This window comes from Amblyomma mixtum, chromosome 10, assembly GCF_055824585.1.
Source record: "Amblyomma mixtum isolate Tamu chromosome 10, ASM5582458v1, whole genome shotgun sequence".
NCBI lineage: Eukaryota > Metazoa > Arthropoda > Arachnida > Ixodida > Ixodidae > Amblyomma > Amblyomma mixtum.
In genome coordinates, this window is record NC_143021.1 from 130,895,074 (window position 1) to 130,919,297 (window position 24,224).

The window sequence follows — 24,224 nt, forward strand, 5'->3', positions numbered from 1 at the left end:
TACACTGCTTAGGTATTTATCTTTGCTTCTCTCGGCTACCACTCGCGTTAAAGTTATATGGCTCACTCGAGGCGAAACCACATTCACGGCATGTACAGCCGCCCAAAGACTTAACACGAATGACGGAATGCGTGGCCTGGACTGCCGTCAGCGCCATGAAGCGATATTCGTCGGGTGCGAGCGGAATGTTTGCGGTGTCTGACGATGGAAGGTGCGAACCGCGGCAGCTTAGCGGGCAGTTCCTGGCTGCCGCGATAAGAAAACTGCTAAGAGCGTTGCCGGGGCGGTGAAGGCCGAATTGGCAAGCAAAAAGCTCTGAAACGCCCCCGTGATGAGCGCGCTGTCCACACGGCGATCAGACACAAGCGGAAAAGCAATAAAAGAGGCTGCCCACCAGCTATGTCAGCCACCCCAAACATACCGACAGCATTGTCTCGCACCAATGACGATCGCTTCGTGGCGCTGACGGCAGTCCAGGCCACGCTTTCCGTTATTCGTGTTAAGTCTGTGGGCGGCTGTAATTCTGCATCTTCGCTGTCGAGGCCGGCCTTATCGCAGTCGACTGAAGCTCGGGACAGCATGTCGGCCAGGAAGAGGTGTTTTCCTGGAACAAAAACAATTCTGATGTGATAATGAAGCAGTCGCAAAAAGAAGCGCTGCAGCCTTGGTGGCATGTCACCGATTGCATTATGCGATATCGCAATCAAAGGTCGGTTTGCACGATTACCTTCCTTCCATATTTGAAACGACTGCATCGTTCACATCCATACACAATCAACATCGCTTCTTTCTCTATTTGAGGGTATCGCTGGTATGTTTGCGTGAGTGCTTCAGACGCGTATGCGACTGGCTTCTATTCGTTATCTTGGCACTGTAGCAAAGCAACGCATAAACCGTTGTGTGATGCATCGCATGATATTTCAGTTTCTTTTGCAGAGTCGAAAAGCGATAGCATTTGCATCATGCATTGTATCAGGGCTGGACTCGGGCCTTACACCCTCACTGCTGATTACGTCGCCAAGGAATATTATCTGTTTCACGCCAATCTTGCTTTCGTTCGCGTTGAAGGGCAAGCCGGCTCGTTTCGCCGCTACTAGCGCTGATTTCAGCCGTTTGTTGTGCTCGTGCGTTGATGTGTCACAGATTAATATGTTGTCGACATACATTCTTACACCACGCAGTCCTTGGAGGATTTACTTTTGAATGTTTTGAAAAACTTGTGGCGCTGAAGAAATTCCGAAGGGTAACCTCAGGAAACGGCACCGCCCGAAGCGTGTTGCAAGCGTGCATATTTTTGAGGTTTCCTCAAATAATGGTACCTGGTGGAAGCTAGATGTTGCATCTAGGGGCGTTAAAACCATTGCTACGGCCAGTTCAGCTTCTATGGCTTCTCGTGTAGGCATCTGGCAGTGCTCCCTTTCGATACATTTATTAATCTTCCCAGGGCACATGCATACCCGGAGCCTTGCATTGTCTTTACCTACTATTACAAGAGGGCTTATCCAGTCTGTGGGCTCAGTCACCTTGGCAACGATTCCGCCCTGTTCCATACGCTGCAGCTCCTCACGCAGTGGCTCCCGAAGGGATAGTGGCATCCTTCGCGCTGGCTGTGCGACCGGCACATCGTCATTGCGGTGAACCATATGGTAAAGACGCGGAACGCAACGTGTACCGCTTAATCGATGAGGTAATTCATCTATTCTTTCTGCGGCTTCCTGATAGACGCTGTGCACTTGCCGGGAAGGAAGCGGGAGGCGTTCTCATGCTTCAAGTCCTAGTATTGCTTGCCCTTTCCGCACGATGAAAAATTTCAGGAGGGCTTTGCAAGCATTCAGCTTCACTTCTGATGTAATTGTGCCAAAATGTTCAATTTTTCTTCCGCCGAAGGTCCGCAAAGTCGCGCAGCTTCGTTTCAGTGGTGGCTTTGGGTACATTTTGTTGAAGACACTCAGGGGTAGAATATTAGCTTGCGAAGAGGTGTCAACTTTCAGGCTCACTGACCAGTTGCCAACATTTGCTTGAGCAAGCCAGTTGCGCTCCCTGACCTTGCTGCGCAAAGCAAAGCCACATCCAGTACACTGAATTCTTTCTCGGCACCTGTGAGCTCACTTCTTTGTTGCTGTACTTTGTGACACTTACGCCCAAAGGCAGGACCGCTCCGCGGTGCGTGCGTAGGTGCGCACCTTTTGCAGTTTTTTTAGGACAGTTGCTCTCGACGAGGGGCAGAGCGCATCTTCTGAACTTTGTCCACTTGCTTACGATCTCGTTCCCACATTTCTTGATATGCTGCTGTTGCTTCGGTGGTCTTGCAGATCGCTTCTGCCTTCTGAGGGTCATTTTGCTGTCTCTTAATAACGTTTCGCGTAATTTGTTGTCATTTTGCTCCAGTTGTTGTCATTTGTGCCTAAAAGAATTTGGTCCCTGACCACTGAAGCAAATAACCCTTCTAAGTTACAGAGAAGTGCTTGACTCTTCAAATCCCGCAAAAAGTGCGCCAATGGTTCCTGCAGACGCGTCCTGAACAAGTAACACTCGTATACTTCATTGCTTTGCGCCTCGCGGTACACGTCAAACTTCTTGACTACCGTGGCGCAGTCCTTGCTGCTTTTGCCTTCGGAGAAAGTGAAAGTGTTAAATACCTCAATGGCTTCTTCACCTACGGTGGTCAACAGTAGCGCAGTTTTCTTTGCCTCTGGTCGCGGCTTTTCGGCTGGTTCTGTCGCCGTCACGTATACCTCGAACTTCTGCTTGAACAACTGCCAGTTGTTTGCGATGTCCCCTTTGAGGAGAAGTGCATCTGGTGGTCGTAGCAAATTCGTCCCGCTGGTTGTTTCCTTAGCCTGTGCAAATGTTGCACGAAATTTGCGTCACTGTCGGCCACTTCTGACACCAGGTATAGACGTCATGGCACATCGAATGCCGGGGGGGGGGGGGGGGGGGGGGTAAGAAGACTTACATTCATTGAGCAGCGCGTATATATGTGGAGAGTAGGGTGAGAGGGCACGCGCAGCGCTTCAGTTCAAAAAGCTTATCATTTGTCCGTTTAAGCCCGCATTGCGCACGCTGCCCGTCACTCATACGATACACACGCATCGCGTTTTCAAAGCGTTTTCTACCTTAGCTGCGCTATTACACAGTATGCACTGTGCCGCATTATAATGTGGTTCTCTTTTTTTGTGCAGGTATTCGATGCGCTAAGCGAGTCCCAAACTTTACTACAGCCTCATGCTTAGGACGGCGAATCCCGGTAAGAAAATTACCAAATACCGTTTGTAGCAACTTGTAAAGGTAACAAAATTTCCTACGATAGAAACTTGTCATGGTAAAAAAAATCAGTAATTACCATTTCAAGCAACTGCAATCGAAACGTCAAATAATAAAAAGCGCAAGTTTCATACCTTTTCTTTTATCTTGAAAGTGAGAGATAACAGAAGATAAACCTCTATGCAAAAGATTCTAGCCAGTTTCTCTAAGCAGCCACCAAGCTTAGGAGCTATAATAGTGAAAGGCCCTCGTTGCGGAGGCGACGTATCTCGTAACATAATTTACTCAAGATAAACGGACTGTTTCAACTAAAGCTTGCATATCATATTTATCATGAAGCCACCCGTGACCCAGTTTCCTTTTATGCTTTATACTTCCCTAACAAGAAACCTTATGATTTCAGGTGTAGTCAATTTCAAATGCCTCCGATGAGAACGAATTATGGAATGCAGCACATGGATTACTTAATTTCTTATTTACTTAATAAACACCCACGTATTATGGAACTTCTGCAGCAGCCTCGTTCCCCCCGTAACTTCAAGAACAATGTTAAAATGTATCTTCTGTCCCTGTCTCCCCCATAAAGTGTTCAGTTTCTAGTTTTTTTTTTATTCGCTGGGTGTATGTCCAGGTTCGCTATTATTGGTTTTGTGGTCCCAAAGACGTAGGAGGTATGCGATGCGGTTTTCATTGTTTTTGGTTTTTGGTTTGCGTGCTAGTTCTCCCCTTGCCTGTATGTTAATTCTGTGTATCTCATTGTTTGCTATTTCAATTTTTTTTTGTCCTATAGACATTTTAGCTATGCGTTGTTGTTTCCTTCATTTTCCATAGCATCTGTGTTAGTTACGTGTAACTCATTGATCGTTACATATAATTCATGAAATGCGTATGCAATGTTGTTACTTTTCTTGTTTTGCTTTGTGTACTTTGCTGTGTAATTTGCCACCTCCCTGAGCAATGTAACGGGTGACGGGGCCACGTCAGGAAAAAAATGAATTGCCTTTTGTCCCGTCATCTCTGACAAATCGGTTTCAAAAATAAACTTCACTTCACTTCGCTGTAGTTTAAGGGGCGCTTAAAATGCATTAAGGCTTCATCTTGATTTTATTTGAAAAGGTCGATGCACATGGCATCGACCTTTTTGGGCTATACCAAAGAATAAGTGAGTCTGTCAACAACACGCTCACACAAAGATTAAGAAAAAAAGAGTGACGCTAAAGCTCCGCCTTAAGAATACGACGCGATTGCGTAACGGGTTCATTATCATATGTACAGCACTGGTCACACTGCATTCATAGACCTCTGCATGAGAGCCCTTATACCTCTCCTGGATCGGTGGTGCAGCGCTTAAATCATACGCCAGTGCCCTGCGAAGGAAGGAGCTCTGAGCGGGGGGAGCATTGTGCGGCCTAGGTTACCCTTCCCTACCTACCAAACATCAATTTATCTGCCGCCTACCATGGTGCGCAGTTTCCTCGCTATCCGGTGGGCAGCTCTCCCGAAGGTCATGTTGCATACACGGCGATAACAGGCTTTGCCTAGAAGAGTGAAGCTATCGCTTCAAAAAACGCACACAGGTGAGCTCGGGCACTGTCGCCATGTGCACCCAAGCAAGTTTCAGTGCCGTTTGCAAATAACTTAAAGGGATACTGAGGCGGTTTTCGAATCAGCTAATTTTCTAGGGTTTTGAAGTAGTGTCATTGCTGATCACGTCTGCGAAATTATTTTATCGATTTTTGCGGAAACAGTGGTGCAATCACCAATTAAAAACGCGATGTTCAAATCTCCCGCGCCCCGCGCGAGCGTAGGAGAGGAGAACAGCGGAGAGGGAAACGTCGTCCATGTCGGCCAACGTGACGTCACGTTGAGGAGCCGGGGATACTTCGGCGCACCCGAGCGAACTTTCAGCGCGCGTTGTTTCTCGTGCTGCGTGCGTTGTGACGTGCAAAGTGTGTCAGCCGACTTTGATAATCAGATTCAACACGAGGTACAACTCTGCGTTCGTGTCCATGAACAAATACGGCCGAGACTGTGTCGTCTTCCACTGTTTTTCGCAAGATCATAAGCTCGCAGCGCAAGCGCTCGCTGCTGTGACGAAGAATTCAAGCCGACTAAAGCAAGCCTACTCTGCTCGAAGCGCTTTCGTAAGAGCGGCTACATGCAGAGCTTGTCCCTAATGTGACCTCTGGAGATTTCTGTCGAAAAGGCGCGGCTGAACCATGAAACAGTTCCTTCGATTTTCTCGCGCATGAGAGGCTTGTCGCCATTCCGAAGAAGCGCCTCTTTTAAAAGTAGAAACATGCTCACTTAGCCCCTGAAGAAACCTTATAGAGGCTTAAGCATGTGCCGCTCTCCTCAGCTTAGGTGCGGCCAGACCACCTGAGACGTGCTCAGCAAGGCTCGGTTAGTGATTTTATACTCGGTTCGACGTGCCCAAGCAAGCAAGCAGAGCAAAACACAATAAAGCAAAGCAAGCAAGCATCGAAGCTCTTCATATGCGGCATCTCGTTTAATCGTAGCTAAGCGATTAAAACGAAAGCGTTCGACGTTGATTTCGGATGCAAATTTGTGAGAGAAATGCATGCCAACCGAGTTTTTGCAAAAAAACACCGCAACCTTACTCGGTTTCTTCATCAAGTTGTGACAGCGGGCGAGTAGCAGCTAGCTTGGCTTTTAAACACATATATAGTTGGCAACTACTTCACTGAACCTAAACTGCAAATCTAGGAAAGGCGAATGTTTCCGAGGCAGCGATTAATATTTTCTGGCATCTGCTGAACGCGCCACCAGTGAAGCAGCAGCCTTGTGCGCGTATTTGGCTTGGTTTCCAGCGCACAATGATTGCGTCACTATCCTGTGGTCACATGCCTCACAGTGCTTGGCCACTGCGCTTCGCTAATTTTGACATCAACTTTGTGGTCCTTCATCGTTTCCTTGAAATACTTTCTTGCCCCAACCTGCAACGCCGGGTACTGAAAACAGGATATTAAGCATGAAATGCTTTTAGCTCCCGTTGTCGGCAGTGTGGTGACGTCACGCCGAGACCGAGCGCCAACATCCGGGCACTGAAATCCACTCATCCGGGCACTGAAATCCACTCATCCGGGCACTGATATCCACTCATCCGGGCACTGAATTCCAGTCATCCGGGCACTGAAATCCAGTCATCCGGGCTCTGAAACGAGAACATCCGGGCACCGTACGAGACAGCGAGATTTAACGAGACTCTCTAAGCCCTCCTACGCGACCGGCATGCAAGCGCCGGTTGATCTCCAAACGAGACAAAAAATAACTGCTGCCAGTGCCTTCTCAATGTTTATCAAGATATCAGTGGAGCTGTGGGTTTGATAATGCACGGAATTATAATTTCCGATTTCTAATAACACGTGCAAAAAGCACATAAATGCCATGTTGCACTTCGTTGTCGTACGTGATCCGGGGGAGAAGCGCTGCGTTCAAAGGGCAAGGCATCGCGCCGAACGGGTGGTGGCGTTCCTCCCTTCCTTTACGGCGCGGTTCGGGTGTCCACCGAGATGGCAGAGAATTACTGCGCCATTTCCTTTCCTGAAAAAACCTTGCGTTCAAATGGCAAGGCATCGCGATGAACGGGTGGTGGCGTTCCTCCCTTCCTGTACGGTGCGGTTCGGGTGTCCACCGAGATGACATTAGGCCCGTAGACATTTCATGCTTACTCTACTCTCGTTTATGGGAGAGGCATGAGATTTTTTTTGTACACAGTGCTTTGGGCCTTTTCTTTAGGATGACGCTCTTCCGGGTGAGCCAGGAGGCGTCCGGTGGTGGTAATTGACTTGAGTATTGTTCGCACCCTTTCCTTTCCCAGAATACGAGCCGAGGTTGTGCTGGCACCTTTTACGCATGGTCTGCATCGCGTCTTTGACGCTGGCGTATGCTTGTGCTAGGCGTAGAATTTTTTGCTTGGGTCTTTTTTTGTTTCAGGCGATACGTGGAATGAGCAAACTGTAGTATCCTTTTCTTCGAGGTCAGTAAAAAAAAAATGGCTGAGGCTTAACTTGGTTAAGCCTGGAGAATGCGAAGCATCATCGTGTCGCGTAATTTGGAGGCGCACAACCACAGCGACGGCGCGAGGTGGGACCCCGTTTCTCCACTGTCGTGACGTCATCAATTCACGTGGTGTGACGTCATGTATCACGTGATTTGGAGGCGCACAACCACAGCGACGGCGCGAGGTGGGCCCCCGTTTCTCCACTGTCGTGACGTCATCGTGTCACGTGGTGTGACGTCATGTATCACATGATTTGGAGGCGCATAACCACTGTGAAGGGCTGAAGTGGTAGCTAAAGTAGTATGCTTCGCATAAAATAGCAGCCGTATTCGCTTTTACAACGAACAGAAAGCTGCGATCTGCACTCAACGCAGCGCCGGATCCGCAACGGCAGCTTCTCCAGTCCTCAAATTGACGTCACGACCTCTCTTGACCAATCACGGGCGGCGGCGCGGCGCGCGGCGTGCCCCGCAGCACAAGCCGCATATTTCGGCTAAAAAAGGCAATTCGCGCTTGTTTTTGCCTTATTTGGATGCGATATTCAGGACGCATATGCCTGTCCTGAACGCAGGTGTAATAAATACAGATATCATTGACCACCGCGCCACTTTTATGTGCATTCCGAAAAGTAAATTTCCTAATAGAAAAGTGACAACTAAATTATTTCGGGATATTTCGACAAAAAAACTGAACACTTTCAAAGAGGAAGTTAATAGGCATGATTGGAGCGACGTTCTCAATGAGACAGCTGCCGAAAGGGCTTATGCTTTGTTTTTAACGGTCTTTTTACGTATATAGAACAAGTGATTTCCTTATAAACATGCAGAGAAACGTAAGAACATTAGGAAGCCATGGATTATACCTGACTTACTGAAGAAAATTCGTAAAAAGGAAAAGCTTTACAAAAAGTTTGAAAAAAACACGAGACCCTGACATATTTAAAGCGTTTAAAGTGTTTCGAAATAAACTGACGACGGAAATACGGAGAGCGCGCGATCAATATTTTTGTGACAAGTTTTCCTCTATGAATAAGTCAGATGAACTATGGAGGAAACTGAATGCACTTCTGGGCAGGTCTTCAGGTTCAAGCCCAATAACAACAATTCAGAATGGGGGTAAGGAATTGACAGGTATTGATTTAGCTAATGCATTTAACAGCCACTTTACAGATATAACTAGTAATTTCGTCGATTCAAATACTCTTGATACTCGAAACGAGAAATCTTTGTTCTTAACGCCAATATCAGAGTCAGAGGTGATATCGGTTTTCATGGGCCTAAATAACAGTAAAAGTGCTGACGCAGACGACATTGTAATAAAACCAGTAAAGTATGTGATAGAAGACATAGCAGGGTGCTTAACTCAAATATATAACCTTTGCTTATCTCAAGGACTATTTCCGAAGCAAATGCAGCTTGCCAAAGTGAGTGTACTGCACAAGAAAGGAAGTAAGAATGATTTTACAAACTTTAGACCCGTGTCAATACTTCCAGTTTTTTCTAAAGGATTTGAAAAAATGATTCTCTCTAGAATAACAAATTTTAGTGAACAATGCAATATCCTTCACGACGCGCAATACGGCTTCAGAAAACACAGATCAACAGAAATGGCACTGCTGGAGCAAAAGGAATTTGTTCTAGAATCTCTCGAAAACAAAGAAGTAGCCCTTGGGGTATATGTCGATTTCACAAAAGCTTTTGATTACTTAAATCACTCTATCCTACTGAAAAAACTTGAAATGTACGGCTTCCGTGGAACGGTGCTATCGCTTTTGACATCCTACCTAAATGATCGAAACCAGTACGTATATTTAAATGGCTACTCGTCCCATGTATTGCCCATTTCTGCAGGTGTGCCTCAGGGGAGTATTCTTGGCCCGTTAGTTTTTAATTTGTACCTAAATGACATCGTAAGCATCAATCCCACGGTGAAATTTGTCATTTACGCGGATGATGTGACACTGTTGTTCACTGCAGCTAGCGCAGATGAGGTCATCACTAGAGCGAACAAAACTCTTGAGAAATTAGACATATGGGCCCAACTAAACAAATTAAAAATAAACGTTAGTAAAACGAAGGCTGTCCTATACCGTGCGAAAAACAAAATTATTAGCATTGACAGAGACATTAAGTTTAACAACTCAAAGGTAGAGATAGTAAACACATTTAAAATACTTGGAGTATATTTCACCGAAAATATGACGTGGGACAATCACGTGAGCCACGTCATCTCAAAACTGTCTTGCATCGTGGGAGTAACGTACGCAAACAGATATACTCGACCTCCAAAAGTTAAACTTTTATTGTACAATGCACTATTCCACTCACACATAAACTATTGCCAACTATTCTGGGGGAATACAACCAAAGGAAATTTGCAAAAAATCCTGACACTGCAGAAAAAAATGTTAAGAAACATTGAAAACGTCCCCAGAAGTCACCCTTCCCACCTTTTGTTCTCGAAATATTGTATAATGAAAATAGACAGCCTATACTCGCACGGCTTGTGTTCACGTTATAGGATTGAAATAAAAAACAACACTCACAGTCTATTACGGTTGGCATCTCTTTGTAAAAGGACACTAGCTTATGAATATAGAAGCACACAGCCTTGGTTAGTAAAAACGTGCAGGACAGATTATGGGCGACAAATGATAAACAGAATGCTACCACACTTGTTAAATATTTGTTACAGAAACGGTATCACTCCCGAGTTAACTTCAAAAAGAGAACTGAAATTACTGTTCACAGACAACAATCCGTTCATGTGATGGTGTATTTCTCGCATTCTGCATATGTACGCTGTACCCTTCCTTGAGCGACGCTTTTCTGTTCATGCGCATTGTTTTTCTTCGTCTCTTTCCTTTACTTATGTAACGTTCTTGCTTTTTCGGGCTTTTTCCGGCATGTACTTTCGCTTATAACCGGTGTCTCATACAGTTCAATTAGAATTGTTTTGTTTATTTTCCTTGTACAAGCCGATCTGACTTTGTAAACAAAACATTTCTGTATTTTGATTTCTGCTGTTCTTATGCCGCTCTGCCATTATTTTATTTTATTTTATTTTATTTTTTTTCTTCGCCTCTCTTCTTTTGTTTCTTGAATTGTTTGTACTCTGGGGAGCTGGGAACTAGTCAAGCTGAATTTTCAGCTTTTTTTCCCGCACTCCCTCACTTCATGAGTGAAATAAAGAATTTATAATTATATTCTAGTATACAGCATGAAAACTATAGGACGCCTCTGCCAGCCTGATTTTCAAAAAAAGTGCTTCAGTCTCCCTTTAAGTGGAATTGCGCGGCTGCTTGCAATAGCCAGTTTCCACTAGTACACCTTTCTGGGGTAATGGCTCTTTTTACTTGAGTCTGAGAAGAAAAAAAGAGTATTCTATGGATGGTAGGTCTTGTAGATGTCGGTTAAGCGAGGGATCAGAGGACTCGTTTCTTGAGATATGACATTGAAAATTTATAGTGTAGTTCAAAAGTTCGAAGAATATATGTCTTGACGTTCGAAAAGAGTGGTAAATTAACTTATGCAATTTTAGTAGAAAGCAAGATGTTGCTACCATAGCACCTAACATTTAAGCGAACAGATTGCTTCGCCGCAGCCACAAGTTTCCTAGTTTCTGTTATTAAGTGCCGCCTCCAGTCCACACGCAAACAAAAGGGAGTGCGGACAAAAGATATTCACCGAGACTTTTAGTGTATTGTTTTTTAAGAGGGGCTTAGATAAAGTGGCATGAAAATTTCCATGTTTCTTCGGGGCCGTAGCGCCTACTGAGTGAATTGGTACCGACTGTATTACGTGTCGTAGACATCACTCGAAGCTGCACGAACTCAGAAGAACACGCACGCACACGCACGCACGCACGCACGCACACACACATACACGCACGCACGCACACACACACGCACGCGCACACACACACACACACACCCACGCACACACACACGCACACACACGCACGCGCGCACGCATCACGCACACACAACTAAGCACTGAGTAATCATTTCAGTTTGCTAACAAATGTGTCGTAATTTTTTGTCGGAAACGATTTCTGCAGGCAGCTTATTCCAATGGTAAATGGCAAGGAACAATGGTGAATTGCGCATAAGTTTGGTGTGAGCGATCTTGGGTGGCACTTTAAAGCAGTGGTCTAATCGGGGAAAAATGCAATGTGCTGGTTTCATATGAGATTCTGTGAAGGCGAAGGACTGTGATAAAGCCTGTGAAAGTTACTTATCAGGTTGACAAGTCTTCGCTTTTCAAGTGCGCTTAAATTTAGAGATGATTTAATATCGTTGATGCTGGAGTAGCGAGCGTATTTTCTTGTGATAAACCGAGCTGCCTTATTTTGAAGTGATTCCAGTTTCTCGGCAAGATATGCTTGACAGGGGTTCCAGATGATACCGGCACATTATGCGAAGCATATTGACATAGGTTTCGGGCCTTCGCGCAACGCCCGGCGGTGGCCACCATTGACCTTCAAGTGACCTTCAAGTAGGTGACGTGACATGACGTCACGTGATGACGTCACACCGGCTGCAGATGGGGCCTCATATCGCGCCGTCGGACGTCGCCCGGCGGAGGCCTCCACGCTTCGGTTCGCTCCGTCGCGCGCGACGCGGCGGCGGCGCCACCATCGCTGCATCACCTGATATGTGACGTCACGCCAGGGATGAAGCGGCGCGCGCCCGCCGGATGAAGCGGAGCCTTGCTCCTCGCGCGCCCCCGGGACGGGGTGACGATTGAGTGTGTGTGTACTGCTGAAGGACGACGTGAATAAACGTCTCCTTTGTGAACTTGGAGGCCTATTTCTTTGCGGCGAATCGCTCTCCTCCCAGCGGAGGTTGAGTGCACAGCATCGGTGTCCCAGTGTGTGTGTGGTGACGGCTGATCGGGGCCCTTGGCTCGCGCGAAGCTCGAACCCGCGGTGGGTGGTGGCCTGTGTCCACTTAGAAACCCACAACTGGCGCCCAACGTGCTAAGTCATTTGCGCTTACGCCTTTCATGACACAGTAGCCGAGCAGGTCGCCTTGCCGATCACGCTTGCGCACCATGTCTACTCCCAGCGGGGCACTCGGCAGCTACATGTCGGCTCCCTACGGAGTTGTAGCGTCGTTTGATCCGCTGGCTGCTGTTCCTTCGAATAGCCAGACACCGTGGTTGGCCGCGGCCCCCGTTGGGGTTTACGGCGACACAACCCAAAATGTCGACCACGCGGCTCCCATTGGAACTGTATCGGAAGCACCCTGCGGTGCATCCGTTGGTCACATGCCTCAGCTGTGCACGCTTTCCGCCCAGTGCGAAAGCAGTTCGTGTCACGCTGCCGCAACCGGCAGTTTCGAACAGCAGCAGCCGTGCCCCGCGAGCAGTCAATTCTGCTCTGGGAACGGCGAGGCGCTGGCCCGGTTCCCTGTGGAAACCACGACGCTCGTCGAACTAGGAGCCTTGCCTCCCTCGTTCGTGCAGCCCGCCCAAACCTCCACTGAGGCCGGGGCGCAGGCGCTGCTAGCCAGTGCTGCCCAGATGATCCAGTCGCTGTCATGGGCTGTTGGGACGCTTTTGGCCACGCCGAAGTTGTCTCACCCCGCGGTCAAGTTGCCCATGCCAACATACCGCGGGTATGATGACCTACTCAGTGCCCGGGATTTCCTTCATTCCCTCACCCATTATCAGAGAACTATGGGTCTCACTGAGCAGGTGGTGCTTGCACACATCATCCCCGCAGCGCTGACTGACACGGCAGCTCGGTGGCATCGGCTTTCTGACCACCGGGCAGCGACTCTCGAGGACTTCCGTGCAGCATTCTTGCACGAATTCCTGCCCGCTGACTACGAGCCTAGGATGCGGAGAGAGCTGGAGCTCCGTACTAAGGCTCCGGATGAGTCGCTGCAAGAGTATGTTCGTGCGACGGAAGACCTTTTCTCAATCGCCGAGCCCAGAGCCTCGAACGAGGAGCTTGTCGAAAGGACGATCAGGCAGGCACATCCGACCTTTTCGGCTTGCCTGCGCGGCCGCCGATTCCGAGATTTGGAGGAGCTGGCCGCCGAGGCAAAGCGCATTCAAGGCGACATTCTCGCCGCGCGCGCCTATCGTCCGCCACCGCCGGCAAGGAGGCCCTTGAGCCACGCTGTGCATGGAGAGGGGCCTTGCCCTTACCCAACCGGCGACCACCCGCACAACCTGCCTTTGCAGCTGTTAGTGGGCAAAACGAGGCATGGGAGTTGAGCGACAGAGCTCTCGATCCCTACTCGTACGGGAGACGGGCAGCCTGCGCTGCACCGTTTTCTGAAGCGCGTGCTGAGGGGCGCCAAGCGCTCCAACGCACAGCGGAGGGGGAAACCCGACTCGGCCGACCCTTTGGTCGTGCAGCGGGCGGACCCAAGCAGGGAGAGGCGCCATTGTCCCGCGACCAAGCTCGCGGCGGTGTGCGCTGTTTCCGCTGCCAAGAGAGGGGCCACTTAGCAAGAGAATGCACCGTAGCCAGGCCTCCTGCGAGGCAGGGAAACGGCGGCGGGGGTCGGTCGTAAAGGGACCACCGGCCCAATCTCTGCTAATTCCCTCTGCGTACAGAGCAAGCTGCCTTGCTAATGCGCACGCGCAGTTTATTCCGGTCACCATTGCTGGCCGCGAATTTTCGGCGTTACAGGATACGGGAGCCAGCGCTGCCTTGTTCGGTGAAGAGGTGTTGTCCCACTTGCAAAAGCACTCTGTGCGCTTGCGGGACTGCCGTACGGCATTCAACCTTGCGAAAGGCGTAGCCCATTCGGCTGGCGCCGCGTGGCTGACTGTCAGGTGGGGAGAGCGGACGAGACGCACGCGTTTCATCCATCTCCCAGGGCTCAGTGTGCCCATGATTCTCGGACGGGACTTTCTCCTGAAAACCGGGATCGTGGTGGACATTGCGAATGGCGGCTATCGCGACGGACCATTTTCCCAGCTTAAGCCGTTCATCAGCCCACCGGCGTCAGTATCTGCCTGCGCAGTGAAGGCGTTCGGAGAGTGCCATGCTCAGCGGACAGGGCCACGCCCCTGTGTCGAGCGTTCCGTCGTTCAGCCTCCCCATTGGGACCGAGCGGCGCGGCACGACCAGGCACCACACCCGCTGGCCGCCTGTGCGGTAACATTGGATGACACACAGAAGGCTCGTTTGACAGCGCTATTGCGTCAGTACGATGAGCTCTTCACGGATCAACCTGGCTGTACCACTTTAGTGAGCCACAAGATCCACACTGGAGACGCGCTTCCTTTGAAGTGCAACCCTAGACCCGTCAGCCTTGCGAAAAGGCAGGTGATTGATGGGTTGCTGGATGAGATGCTGTCAGCGGACATTATCCGCCGCTCGTCCAGCGCCTGGGCGTCTCCGGTGGTGTTGGTGCCTAAGAAAATGGCAGCCACCGTTTGTGTGTGGATTATCGCCGTCTAAATGCGCTGACTCGCAAGGATGCCTATCCGCTCCCGACGATCAGCTCAATCGTAGCAAACCTGGGCAGCGCGCGGTACTTTTCCACGCTAGATGCCTCCAAAGGTTACCTACAGGTCCAGATGGCTGACACTGACCGGTCTAAGACCGCGTTCACGTGTCACAGAGGGCTGTTTGAGTTCACTCGTATGCCCTTTGGTCTCTGCAATGGTCCTGCGACTTTTCAGAGGCTCATGGACCGCGTCCTGGGGGAAGCGAAATGGTCCCACGCCATGTGCTACCTGGACAATATCGTGATTTATTCACGAACCTTCGATGAGCACTTAGGCCACATTGCCGACGTGCTCGAGAGGGTACGGGCTGCTGGGATGACTTTGAATCCTGCGAAAGCCCAAATAGCGCGGACCCGGGTTCAGTTACTAGGGTTCACGCTGGGCGAGGGCTCCATTGAGCCTGATGCGGAGAAACTTCGAGCCATACTCGAATTTCCCGTGCCCAAGGACGTACGCGGCCTCCGCCGTTTTCTGGGAATGGCCAATTTTTATCGGTCGTTCATCCCGTCCTGTGCCCGCGTGCAGGCACCCTTGACCAAGCTCTTGGGAAAGACTGCAGCGTGGCGATGGGGGCCCGAGCAAGAGCGATCCTTTCGCCTCCTGTCTAGTGCCATTGCCGAGACAGCGCAGCTCAGGCTACCCGACCTGACCAGACAGTTCGTAGTCCAGACTGACGCGAGCGATCTGGGTTTAGGATCAGTTCTCCTACAGGAATTCGATGGCGTGCTGCAACCGCTGGCCTTTGCCAGCCGCTCCTTGCTGCCCTCGGAGAGGAATTATTCCGTGACCGAGAAGGAGTGCCTCGCCATCGTGTTTGCACTGCGCAAATTTGACGTCTACCTTGATGGAACGCAATTCGTGGTGCAGACAGACCACAGTGCGCTAAGCTGGCTGATGCGGCTCCGCGAGCCTGCGGGTCGGCTGGCGCGCTGGGCTCTCCTGATACAGCATTACGACTTTTCCGTGCAGTATCGAAAGGGGAGCACAAACGTGGTAGCTGACGCGCTATCCCGTGCCCCACTCGCCAGCGGCGCCTTGACGCCTGTAGGCGGAGGGGGCGAAACAGCGGACGAGCCGCCGGGCGGCAAGGAGGGGGAGCCCGCAAACGGGTTAACCCATTCCGGTAACCAGGCAAGCAGCGCTTCGCAAAGCGGACGAGAGGCAAACTCTTCGTGACCGCCTCGGAAGTGCCGACGCGAACGGAAATTTTGGCTGCAAACCTGAGTGGGGACGAGACCATGCTCCCCTCTGGGATGACTGGAATCGTTTTCAGCCGTAAAGAACTACTGAAAGCCCAGCAAAATGACCCCTTTTGTCGCGTAATGAGCGACGGTCTCAGGGAGACGGAGCGCCGTGACGCTACTGGTATTGTAGCGGGCGCAGGGGGGCAGAAGCCAGCGTGTGTCGCGGCGAACCCCGGGGATTCATATTTGCTGGACAATGACGGGCTCGTGCTGAAGTACATAGCCACCGATGACGAGTCCATCGACCCGTTCAAGGTGGTTATCCCCAAAAGTCTAAGAGGCGCACTTTTGCGATTCTCTCATGACGAACCACTGGCCGGTCATCTGAGTGGCTCCAAAGTTTTTGCAAAACTGAGTCAATCGGTGACGTGGCCCGGCATGAAGCGTGACATTTTCCGCTATTGCCGTTCCTGCCATGTCTGTCAAGCGGTGAAGTCACGGGGCGGCAAGCCGCCTGGAATGATGAAACCGATTGACAGTGTGCGTCCGTGGCAGATGGCCACCTGCGATTTGATGGGGCCAGTCACGAATTTTTCCCTCTGCTCTGTCGTTGTTGATGTTGTTCTTCTCCTTTGATGTTGATGCGGAGTCGTAGAGGGCGGGTCTCCTGAGTGACCCGGGGGACGTACTTTGCGACTGGTGGGTCTAGACAGGTGTGCCGGTCTTCGGATGGTGAGGCACTTGGAAGGCTTTCTTCAAGAAATTATTTATTACAATTGTATATACAACTTATTTACATATGCCGAATGATTTCGGCCTCTCCACTTTAACTAAATATAAAACCTCAAAACTTCCACGACTCCGGACCACCGCTGGCCACCACACGGCCAACCCGTCCGGCCGCCGCTCAACTAACTCGCGTCTCCAACTCTACGCTTTCGGCCCCTGGACCACCACCGGCCTCACACGACCGATCTGTCCGGCTGCCACACACCCAACCTCGGCGCTCTCCTTCGCGCGCACCCATCTCGTCACATTCGCGCCAAAACTCCATCCTCCGCCAATAAACAATCCTCCCGCCAAAACTTACTTCTTAGCCAATAGACGACTTTCCCGCCGTCGTTTAGAAGTAAGAGGTCGCAAGGCAAAAGACAAGTAAACAATATAAAACACACACCTCGCTGTAAGCAGCCATGGCTAACTAGAAGCTATTACAACAAAAGGAAACAAACACAATTCAAAACACACGCTCCACTGTTAGCCGCTCTGGCCAGCTAGCAAGAACGAAAACAAGAACAACGCCAGTCCCCCCCAGCCGTCCTGTCGTCGTCTCGGGTTTCGGACCGACTTCCTAGAAGACACCATTCCCCACTCGCTTGGGCTGAGAAGCGCGACCCTCGCACGCTACGCCGTTTTAAGTCCTTCTCCTTTTGTCTGCGCATTCCCCTGCTCCCCTTCGGCGACACTCCTCACACTTTACCACGACGCACGCTAGCAGCGGCGTGACGCCTCCCCCCTTCTTCTCAATTCTTTCCCCCGACCTTTTTTTTTTTTTCGCCAGTTCAGAACAAAGCATTCTTCTCCTTTAGGCTGCCTCAAGCCGCCGCCTCTCTCTCTAGTGCGAGAAAGCACTAAATCTTCCCGTCGAGACACACCCTGAGATACACTCCGAAAAAGAATACAGGCATCCAAGTACATGAAAGCAAGGCACACTTCTACACACCACACCATACGCCACAAGATTACATGTTTCAAGTGAAAGTTAATGATACAAAAAGCATGCATGCAAACAAAAAGCAAAGCAACCACAACAACAGTCCACCAAGGCGAGCCTCGAACATCGCTGCTCTCATGTTTCGTGCTCAGGGGTTCCTTCTGCTTTACCAGTTCATTATAATCATTCACTGTTACCAAGCAGTCAATTTCGCTCGCCAGCTCCTCTGTCACTGCGCACAAGATGCCCACGGGTAAGCCCCCCGGATCGACTCTCAGCGGCACACACGCGAGCTCAGCCTCAATCTGGTGCCCGAAGGCTCCCTTCAATGCCACTTTGCCTTGTGTACCTACCAATTCCTGCGGCAGCAGTGACCTCCTGACCACTGAGATGTCCACGCCCGAATCCAGTCGCGCCAAAACGAGTGATTCGCCCGAACAGTGAGAAATATCGCCCACTTTATGTGTCTCCGCCTGCTGAGTGCTCGCTTTCGGCTCCTGATCCTGGCACATGATTTCAGCGTCATTAGTGTTCACCTCTATCACTGTGGCGATAATTCTCTTTGCCTCTGTCTCTTGGCACTCCCCGTCCACATGCCCTAAACGGCCACAGCGGTAACAGAGAGTCGACGCAGTGTTCTTTCCCCTGTCCGGCTCCCATTCCCTGCCGGCAGAATGCTCCTCCTTAGCAACGTTATGAACACCTATATCTCTGTTTCCGCCATTTACTTCCATTTCACGACACTCCCTAGCCATATGACCTGGTCGGCCACAACGGTAACACTGGCGTATCGTCGTATGTGCATTAAATTGCGCATACTTAACCTCCACCTGTCCTTCCCTGTGAAGTTGCGACGTTCCAGCCACCTCTCTTCTACATCCCTCACCACTGACCGTCCTCAAGCGTGGACCGCCAGTCCCCGGTGTCTTCCCGCGGCTGCTCTCCACAGCCTCGGCCACCTCTGCAAGTCCGTCGATTTTAAGCCAATTTTTGTTTTCTTGGAGAGCTATCTGTCGGAGCGCGTCATTACACAGGACCTCTTTCATTTTATCAACCACTACCAGCTCCATCAGCTCCTCCTTTTCGGTCACTTTTCTTCTGCTGATATAATATGAGTAATAGCTGCGCAGTCGGTAGCCGAATTGGCGCCATGATTCTTGCGGTCCTTTCGTAGCCGTGTCAAACATTCTTTTGTATTCTGCCGGACTTAATTGCAACTCCCTCAGAATTACCTCCTTCAGCTGTTTATAGTGAAGTATTTCTTTCGTCCCACTTTGCATCGCCATTGATCGCATGCAGTCAGTGAGGTACGGGATCAGAGTGATAGACTGCACGCTTTCCGGCACTCTGAAAGAGTGAAACAACATCTCCACCGAATCGAACCACCCCGGAATAAGCGACTCATCTTTTGGCATTCGAGGCAGTACGGTGCTCAGCATTGTGGAGTATTTTGCTGCTTCTTTCCCCTCTGACAAATCAGCTGTGCCTTGTCTGCGTAATTTTTCTGTCTCGAATTCAATTTTGGCCCTCTCTAGCCTCATCTTTTCAATTTCTAATTCAATTTGCATTTTGGGTCCAGATTGGCCGTTTTCCGTGCTTGTCTCGCTCATTCCCTCAGTCATGCTACTATCCATCTCCGGCGACAGTAGTTTACTCTTTCCCCTCGTAAGCATAAAGAACAAAGTTTGAGAGCAGCGCTGTTCGCTCACCGTTTTTCTTTCGCCGCTTTCTCTTCAAAGATCGTCAGTCAAACCAAGTTCCAGAGTTCTCTCACAATAAAATTCACGCTGATACGCCCCAAGTCCTGTTACGCAACGCCGCCGCACTCTCAAGGCCTCTTCAATTTAAGTTCGTCCTCCTTTCCTCTGTTGGTGTCCACGATTCTTCTTCCCACCTACACTGGTCTCGAAGCTGCGATGATCGGTGATGATCGGTGAAGATCCCTCTGCTGTCTCTTGTGTCTTCTTTCTTCTTTCTTCACGTCCGGTTTTCGACTTCTCTTCGCCACCCAAGGGCAAACGTTCCTTGTGAGCTCACCAAATCGACGTCTTCTCAACCTGAGTTGCCTCTGTCTTCCTCGTTCCCGTCGCAAACCAGCGGTCCCTTGCGAATCCTGTCGGCTGCGCCAGTCACGAATTTTTCCCTCTGCTCTGTCGTTGTTGATGTTGTTCTTCTCCTTTGTCTGCACATTCCCCTGCTCCCCTTCGGCGACACTCCTCACACTTTACCACGACGCACGCTAGCTGCGGCGTGACAGGGCCTTTCCCCAGAAGCAAGCAGGGGTTCATTTACCTGATGGTAGTTGCTGACCACTTTTCCAAATGGGTTGAGTTGTACCCCCTTCGGAAAGTGTCAGCACGAGCGGTGCTGGATAAACTCCAGGAAGTGTTCTGTCGGTTCGGCTTTCCGGAAAGACTGATCACGGACAATGCGTCCTATTTCACCGCTCGGGTGTTCGGTAACACGTGCCGTTCCCTCGGAATCGAGCACTACACCACTTCACCCTACCACCCCCAGTCCAATTTGACCGAGCGAATCAACCGAACGCTAAAGCCAATGCTTGCGGCCTTTGCCGAGTGTCAAAAGGATTGGGCAGACCATTTGAGCGAGTTTGCGTTCGCCATCCGAACAGCTGAGAATCGCTCAACTGGTTTCTCTCCCGCCTTCCTCAATTTCGGGAGGGAGCTGGCGAATCCGATGTCAAACGTCGTGCAGAGCCAGCTCGGGGATGAGCAGACGCGGGCAGACTGCTCTGCTTATGCGTCGACGCTTCGAGACCGGCTTGGTCGGGCTCTCAACAGAGCAAGGCAGAGTTTGGCGGCAGCCAGAGCCCAACAGAAGGCTCAATATGACCGCAAGCACCGCCGCCTGACTTTTCAGGTGGGTGATCTTGTCCTGAAGCGATACCACGTTCTTAGCGATGCGAGCAAGGGGTTCTCAGCATCGCTCGCTCCTAAGTGGCTTGGTCCGTACCGAGTGGTCAGAGTCTGGTCGCCACTCGCGTACCTGCTGGAGGATCCCCTTACGGGGAAAACCAGCCGTGCCCACATCGTAGACCTGAAGGCCTACGCGTCACGGTCTGACGAGCTTGCGCCGGTACCCATTGGTATCAAAGGCAAGCGCAAAGGCACAACTGGTGCTGCGGAACGCAAGCGTACGGAGCACCAGTACAATCTGAGGCGACGGTCACCGGTGTGATTGATGCCGGACGGCGGACTTTTCCGCAACCGAAGGCACGCAGCCTCAGCTAGCTGGCGAGCTTTCTCGCCAGGTCCTACCCAGGTGAAGCACGGTGTGTTATTTTGTTTTGTTGTTGTTGTTTTTGGCAGCATGCTCAGTTCCAGCCTTGTGTGTTTATCAGTTTATTTATTTGCTTGCGTCAGTTTCTAGCCACTTTCGTTTCCTGCTGGTACGTCTGTTTTCGTTCTAACGTACCGAGATGTACATAGGCAAACTTCAGCCCGCTCGTGCTTGCTCTTATCTTCTAGAGGAATAGATTGGATGTCGTTTGTACGGCGCGCCTTTTCTCATTTCCGGCCTGACTGTGGGTGTTTGGCTCGTTAAGGAGCCGTGTCTCGCGGTGCGAGTTTTGTGCGGCCCGTATGGAGGGGAAGTTGGCGCGGCGTTTGGGGCGATGGGGGGCGGAAAGTGCACCCTTTGACCCTCGCCGCGGCGCCTCTGGACGCGTCTGATGAGGGGATCGTTGTCGCCGACCAGCGTCCGCGCACGTGCCGGTGTATGAGTGTTTGTGGCTGTGGCTGTGTGCGCGCGTAACCATGAGCCAAGGCGACACCTGTGAGTTGTGCCGTTGTGTGCTTCTGCGTGAGCGCGAGTATGAGAAGGACCCCCCGCTGTTGCCAAGGTTACACATCAGGACGCCGCCGAACGTCCTCGCCCGTTTCAGCCGGCGTGAAGGGGGTGCACTAACTGTCTTGTGCCCGAACGTGATGTCGTGTCCAAGGGCGCGAGGTTAGTGCTCTGCCGCGGCTCCGTCGTCATCAGCGGAAAGAAGACCGCCATCTGTCGTCGGCGCTCCCAACCCGTTCAACTTGAAGTCTGCGAGCGGTGAGTCGTCGACAGGCCCACTGGGCCGCGCCATCGAACTTTGAGGCTGACATTCCCCTGTCACATAGTTGTACAGTTGAATTCACATCGCCTTGTGTACCATGTATATAATCTGCAAGCTGTTTTGATTTACTGAAGCGTATGCAAGTGTTGTTTGCCTTGTTTTTCCCTTTGTTTTCTTACGTTGTTTTGGCTGGAACTGAAGTGTAGCTAGTTTTTTTTGTGTATTCATTTCTTTATTTTGGAACTGAAGTGTAGCTATTTTTTTTCTGTATTCATTTCTTTATTTTGGAACTGAAGTGTAGCTAGTTTTTCTTGCGTATTCATTTCTTTATTTTGGAACTGAAGTGTAGCTAGTTTTTTTGTGTATTCATTTCTTTATTTTGGAACTGAAGTGTAGCTTATTTTTTTGGGGGGGTATTGATTTTCCTTATTTTGGCCGCGTGTTTTGCCGATGGGTAGGAGGGCATTTAAGGAGAGGGGGATGTGGGAATCCTGGCTTTCCGCCGTCGCCTTTGCGCGGCTTTGCCGGCCTCCCGCGTTGTTTCTCCTCTTTCCCTTGCTCCCGCCTCAGGCGGTGGAGAGGCGGCTGGGTGACTAATCACTGTCATTTAGCCACAGCTCCGCCCCGGCTCCCCAAGGGCCTTTGCCATTGGCGCCTTTAGGCAGGAATTTGGGACCCGCTTTGGGCGGCCGCGCGCCGCGCGACCGTCCGAGCGGGGCCCAGAGAGAGATCCCTCCCAGACAGCGTAAGGTGCGTACGTTACTGTTTGTCCGTGCCGGCCTTTGCCGTTCGGACCAGTGCTTACTCGAGCTCGCCCGCACGTGTCCTCTGACCTGCAGCGGCTCGAGCCTGTCCAGCGGGGTCCAGCGACCTCCGACAGGCGTACCTTGCGTTGATTGCCCACTCTCTCTCGCAACCGGCCCAACGGTCGACACGAGAGAGAGATCACAGCACTGCCGCGTGGACGTTCTCCTGCAGCGGCGTGCTAGCGGCGCGCATTGCTCGAGTCGCTTCGTGCGCGCAGCGGAGCCTTGCTCCTCGCGCGCCCCCGGGACGGGGTGACGATTGAGTGTGTGTGTACTGCTGAAGGACGACGTGAATAAACGTCTCCTTTGTGAACTTGGAGGCCTATTTCTTTGCGGCGAATCGCTCTCCTCCCAGCGGAGGTTGAGTGCACCGCATCGGTGTCCCAGTGTGTGTGTGGTGACGGCTGATCGGGGCCCTTGGCTCGCGCGAAGCTCGAACCCGCGGTGGGTGGTGGCCTGTGTCCACTTAGAAACCCACAAGATGCCTCCAAACGCTAAGGACATGCTTCGCATCCACTGGGCTTAACCTTGATAAGCCTCAAATTTTTTTCTAGCTGCGATCTTACTAAAGTTGTGTATGCCAAAAGTTTGGCGTCCTGATTTGCAAAGTACAATTGACGCCTAATGAAACCGAGTGTTTTGGATGCTTTAGTGGTTATGTAATCAATGTGTTGTGCCATGTTAAGTCCGACGAAATATGAACACCCAGGTATTTGACTGCAGGAACTTTTTGGATGGCCACGTTACCAATAGAATAAAAGATGGGCTCAGTGACTCTAGTTGTCGTAAATGTTACAAGATTTGCTTTCGAAACATTTATTTCCATGTGCCATTGTTTGCACCACATAGCGATTTTGTCAAGATCCGATCGCAAAACATTAGTATCGAGAGGATCAGTAATCTCTCTGTAAATAACACAGTCGTCTGCAAATAGTCTAATTGTGGAAGTGATGTTGCTGCTTATGTCATTAATATAAAAAGGGCTGTCGCAAAAAACATGGGGGCACTACATAGTTTAATCTCGACTGGGGTGTAGAGTCGGCATTATTAACTACACTAGCCTCGACTGTTACGTACAAAAAGTGGAAATGCAATCAACTAGAAAGGCGTCATTCGCAACAGCTTGTAGGTGGCTCAGAAGATGAGTCAGTACTGACTGAAATGTTTCATGTAAATTTAAAAATATGCCAATGGATGCATCTGCAGAATCCATGCTGTCCGCGATGCAATGCGTGTACTCGAACACTGGTGTTATCGTATCGTCACGTTGTAGTGACGTCAGTCCAGCGGAACACCAACAAGACTTGCAAACGAAGCTCTTTATTTGGGCTGGCTTGCGCCCTCAAAAGAACGGAATCACTCGGCGGCGGCGTAAGCAACAGGCGTGCTCGGCGGGCGTCGAACTACGAATGGCCGTTACTCGCGGCATTGTTCAATTTAAAGCCCGCAAGGAAACTTCGAGATAACAGGTCGAGATCATCTAGAGTAATCTGGAAACACGTAGATCCAGCTGTTCATGGCTGTGAACAATCGAGATTAGACCGGTCGCTTCTCGCGTCACGAACAAAGATGATAACACCCCTTTTCTGCGGCCTTGCGCGAACGAACGGACGCTACAGAGATATGTGGCATTACCCCCCTCCCAACGAAGCACCGTCTCGATGCTTTAAAATGAAAAATAAACACGG